Source organism: Saccopteryx bilineata, chromosome 4, assembly GCF_036850765.1.
Source record: "Saccopteryx bilineata isolate mSacBil1 chromosome 4, mSacBil1_pri_phased_curated, whole genome shotgun sequence".
NCBI classification, from domain to species: Eukaryota; Metazoa; Chordata; class Mammalia; order Chiroptera; family Emballonuridae; genus Saccopteryx; species Saccopteryx bilineata.
In genome coordinates this window covers 114,377,370-114,383,077 of record NC_089493.1, presented here as the reverse complement: position 1 = coordinate 114,383,077, position 5,708 = coordinate 114,377,370, and the positions used below count along the sequence as shown (strand labels likewise).

Here is a 5,708-nt window from a genome sequence, read left to right as displayed (position 1 = left end):
AGAAACCACTCTAGATTGGAAGGAAGGGCAGAGATGAGAACTGGCTGGTCCCACATCCCCATGTGGAGCTTAAAATCAGGAGAGATAGCTCCACTGTGGAGGAATTTCCATAGGATCGAGGGGTCCCAGTCTCACACCAGGCCCCTAAGCCAAAGTTATAGTACCAGGACAAGAAATTCCCATAACTCTGGCTATAAAAATGAGTGGGGATTGTGTTTGAGTAACATGGAGGCCCTGGCGACGCAGGTATTCCTCTTAAACACCCTACATGAACTTACTCAGATCTATTCACTCTGAGCTCCAGCTCTGCCTCAGCAGTTTAAAATGTGTTGAGGCCTTAAGGGGAAGAACTGGATTGTCGGCATCCAAGCAAAGGCTGGAGACACAGCTTTCTCCCAGTCAGGAGTGCTGACAGAAGCCATTGCTCTTTTTTTAATGCCTCACCCTGCAGTGCTGGCAGGCAAGTGTCATAGCTGAGTCTCTATCAACCAGACCCACCCTAGTGATTCCCAGAGACTCCACCCAACCCAACTTTTGAACCCACCCAAACCATATTTGGTGGCTTTCCCATACAAACGACCTGTCTTGGCTCATGCTTTAGACTTCCCTAAAATCTCTCAAAGAAGCAACATCTGGTTTTGCTGTGCCTCATACCTCTTACTAAGTGCCCCCAGGCCTGGCACTAGCAGCAGCTATCCTTAGTTTCCAGCTTGGCCTCTTCTGGGCACTTCCAAGCAGAGCACAAGTAGCAGTCATCTGCAGATCACTTTGTAGCTTATGTCAGGTGGCTCTGGGTAGGGCCCCGGTGGCAGCTGACCTTAGCCTGCACCTCCCAGGAAGCTCCAGAGACAGCACATTTGGTGGACAGCTTCAGACCATGTCAAAGCACCTCCACAAACAATACATTCAAGGGGCAGACTCAGAGGGCAACAGAGTCCACTGAAGTGGGTCTTGCTCCATTGAGTCAGTCCCTGCACAACAGATTCTCTGTTGTGGTCATGGCCAATTCTCACAGCTGATCAGTCTGGGGATAAATCCCTCCAATATATATTCTAACATAAATAAAGGCTCAATCACAAGAGAAGGGTACACACAGCTCACACAGGGTGCACACCTGGAGCACCTATTTTGGGTGACTGAGAAGGCTATACCACTGGGCCCTTCAGGACACATAATAGATAATGTCACTCTACTGTGATTGGGAGAAGGAGCAGATATATCCAACATATAGAAACAAACACAAGGAGGCAACCAAAATGTAAGACAAAGAAATATGTCCTAAATGAAAGAATAGAACAAAATTCCAGAAAAATAAGTAAACTAAATAGAGTCAACAATCTACCAGATGCAGAGTTAAAAACACTGGTTATAAGGATGCTTAATGAACTTAGGGGCAGAGTAGATGAACTTCGTGAGAACATAAACAAAAGATAGGAAACATATAAAAGGAACTAAAAATCATAAAAAAGAACCAGTTAGAAATGAGGACTATATTAACTAAAATGAAGAATACATGACCAGGAATCAATAGTAGAATAGGTAAAGCACAGAATCAAATTAGAGATTTTGAAGACATGGAAGCAGAAAGATCTAATTAGAATAGCAAAAAGAAAAAGTAATATAAAAAAGTGAGGATAAGAAGCCACTCACACAATTTTAGGCATACCAACATTCACATCAAGTGGGTGCCACAAAGAGAAGAGAGAGAGAAAGGACTGGAAAACTTACATGAAAAAAATAACTGGTGAAGAAAATAGACATACAAGTTTAAGAAGGTCACTGAATCCCAAACAAGATGTACTGCAAGAGGCCTATACCAAGAGTCATAATTAAAATGCCAAAGGTTAAAGACAAAGAGAGACTCTTAAAAGCATCAAGAGAAAAGCAGTTATTACCTACAAAGTGAGGTTCCATAAAACTGTCACCTGATTTCTCAACAGAAACTTTGCAAACCAGAAAGAATTGGAAAGAAATATTCAAAACAATTAAGAGCAAGGACCTACAACCAAGATTACTCTACTCAGCAAAGCTATCATTTAGATAGGAAAGACAGATAAAAAATTTTCTCCTAAAAGAAGAAGATAAAGGAGTTTATTATCACCAAACCAATACTATAAGAAATGTCAAAAGGTGTTCATTAAGGAGAAAAAGAAAAAGAAAAATATAAAAAATATGAATAATAAAATGGCAATAAATACATAGCTATTAACAATTACTTTAAATTTAAATGGAATAAATGTTCCAATCAAAACACATGGTTGCTGAGTGAAAACAAAGCAAGAACCTTACATGTACTGTCCATAAGCATCTCACTTCAAATCAAAAGACACACAAAGATCTGAAATTAAATGAATAGAAAAAGATATTTTATGAAAATCAAAACAACAAAAAAAGCTGGTGTAATAATACTTATAGCAGAGCAAATAGACTTTAAAACAAAAGCTGTAACAAGACACAAAAGGACCTAGCACTTCCACTCTGAGTATTTATCAGAAGAAACCCAAAACATTAAAAATCAAAAAGACATATGCTCAATATGTACATTGCATTACTATTTACATTAGTCAAGATATGGAAGTAACCTAAGTATCTGTCAACCAATGAAAGGACAGAGAAGTGGTGCATATATACAATAAAATATGACTCAGCCATGAAAGGAAGGAAGGAAGGAAGGAAGGAAGGAAGGAAGGAAGGAAGGAAGGAAGAAAGAAAGAAAGAAAGAAAGAAAGAAAGAAAGAAAGAAAGAAAGAAAGAAAGAAAGAAAAAGAAATCTTACTATTTGCAACATGAATGGATGTGGAGGGTATGGTGCTGAGTGAAAGAAGTCAGACAGGGAAAAACAAATGCCATATAGTTTCACTTATATGCAGAATCTTTAAAAGAAAATAAGTGAACAAGCAGAACAGAAACAGACTCATAGATACAGAGAACATTTTGATGGTATCAGATAGGTGGAGGGTTGGGCAGGATGGGTGAACAAGGTGAAGGGATTAAGAAGTACAAATTGGTCATTACAGAATAGTCATGGGAATGTAATTTATAGCATAGGGAATATAATCAATAATATTGTAATAAGTATGTATGGTGTTAGATGGGTACTAGATTTATTGGGGTGATCACTGCTGAAGTTATATAAATGTCTAATTACTGGGTAGTATACCTTAAACTAATATGCTATTGTACATCACTGTCATTGAAAAATAATACATTATTTAAAAAAGATTAAATATATAATTGTAGTAATCAAGATAGTATGATATTGGTGGAAGAATAAACCACAAATCAATGAAACAGAAGTAAAACAAAACAACACAAAACAAAATGGCTATAGATATCTTCAAATGAAACAGCAGCCAAAGCAAGTCAATTAGGAAACAAAAACTCTTTTCAACAAATGGTGCCAGAACACTGTGTATCCATACATTTTAAAAAATAACCTTGACTCTACCTAACACCACATTCACAAATTTATAGAATTTGAGTAACAGACCTAACAGAAGAATTAAAGGTAAAAACCATCTAAGGGCAATAAAAAAATGAACATGACATTTGTGGAGGTTCAAAAGTATCACTGAATATTTTGCTGCCCTAGATCACATATCTTAATGTTTAACAATATAGAAGCAGGATAACAGAAGAGAGGCCCTTCCTGCTCAATATATCCTATGATGTGTAATTTGTTCAAAGCTGTGCCTAAAATACAATTATAAGAAATGGTTTATAGACAAACATGGAGCCATTTAGTGAAAGAATATATAAATATGATTTGAAAATATATAAATACAATATATAAAAGCATGCACTAAAACATAATTTTAGAAGTCAAGAACAACTTGATTAGTGAACACTGAATCTTTGAAAGGACATGTAAAAGTTTTGGTAAATTAACAAAGTCCATTTCTGATCAGATTTGATGAATTGTTACATGAATAAAGTACTGGCAAAGCAAAACAATGATATATTGTAGTTTTATTATTAAAATTAAGAATATAAAAAATAGTTGAATTTAGTTAAGGTGGGGAGAATTATCATGAGAAAATATAGGTGATATGATTTAAAAGTTTTATCAATACATACATAATAAAATAACAATGTTTCTAAACCCGGTAATATTTTTTAATGTTGAGTGGGTTAAATCATACCCGATAAATCAAATAATAAAAAATTAAATCAGGAAAGCTTTCAAAATCTTCTATGTAAAAGTTTTGTCTTGATGGGCTATGAATGGTAAGGGATATAAAATATATCTTGTATCAAAATGCTCATATTGCAATTAAAGAGACAAAAGACATAAAAAGAAAGGTTTGATGAGCAACACATAATCAGTACTCCAAGATTTGTGTGACTATGCTACTGGAGACAAGGAAATATTTTGAATTTTGATGTTTGAAATTTCACTAGATATAAATAAATAGAATGATTATATGCAGATAAGAGTTTATAGATTTTTTTTGTTGTTCCCTTCCCTAAGTTTAGGAGCAAACTTACCATAATGGCATTCTTGATTTGATACCAGTCCCAGATAGGTCCAAGACTGCCAAACTGTAGCCCTAAAACAAACAGTATTTGTGTCCAAATATTTAGTCTCAACAATGGCAATGAACTGAATTCCTGAGATCCACTTCAACAAAGTACTGCAGGATTCAGAATGCCAGCAAGCCAAAACTGTCTCATAACAAAGATATTTTTCTTAGAGATTATAATGAAAATGTAGGCTTTGTTTATCATAGACACAATTGCTTTGTTTATCGCACTCAAGGCACAGCTGATATATTCTCATTATGGGTGGATTTTACTTTTTTCCATTTGCAATAGACTCATAGAAAATGCACTAGAATAGAAGAAAGAACTGAATTATAATGTTGGCTTTTTCATTGACTAAGTGTTTGAACTTCTAAATGTCACTTAACCTTTGTGAAACTTGGTTTATTTTTCTAAAAAAATAGAAAGTATCTCAGGCTGTATTAATTGAAATTCAAATATGATAAACATGTTAAAACAAACATATTTTCAGAATGTCCAGTATTTCTTAAGCCCTTAGCAATGGGCAAGGAGGCACCTGATTGGTTATGTTGTTCATATATCAGTCAGGGACAAAGCAAACATAAGTCCGTAGTTCATCTTAGCTTGATACCAGTGTTAGTGGCCACAGCTGTTTCATGCCTAGGACACATAAAAAATATTTTTTGATTACAATTTAATTTAGACCACTGAGAGGGTACCTCAAGGTTCATCTTGTTTGTTGTATCTGTAAAGCAGGCAAAAGATATAGAGGTGCTAAGCTTGACAGTTTCTATTCACAGAATAAATTTGTGATACTGTTTTATTGAAATAATCTTTACTATATCTTCTATAACAATAATATCTATCTGGGAAAGCTTTTGACAGTGATAATTAGTTGCTATAAAACACCAAAAGTATAACACTCTTCTATTTGGTACCAAGTTATTAGGAAAAGATATACTTTTAATTTTTTCTAATATTTACCTTGCCAGGTAAAAATTTTTTTTCCATCTTTTCCACGTGAAAGGAAGGGAGATAGACTCCCACATGTGCCTCAACTGGGATCCACCTGGCAACACCCATCTGGGGTCGATGCTCTGCTGATCTGGGGCCATGATCATAACCAAGCTACTTTTAGCACCTGAGGCAGAGGCTCCACAAGCCATCCCCAATGCCCAGGGCCTCTGTGCTGAAACCAATCAAGC

The 5,708-nt window shown here is 35.6% G+C and overlaps 1 non-coding gene across 1 annotated transcript; it reads left to right on the top strand.

Moving 5' to 3' along the window:
- The first annotated feature begins 5,032 nt into the window (after positions 1-5,032).
- Positions 5,033-5,176, top strand: LOC136336694 (small nucleolar RNA SNORA48). Its single transcript, XR_010731525.1, has one exon. It is a non-coding gene; the product is annotated as a small nucleolar RNA SNORA48 (small nucleolar RNA).
- Positions 5,177-5,708: the final 532 nt, after the last annotated feature.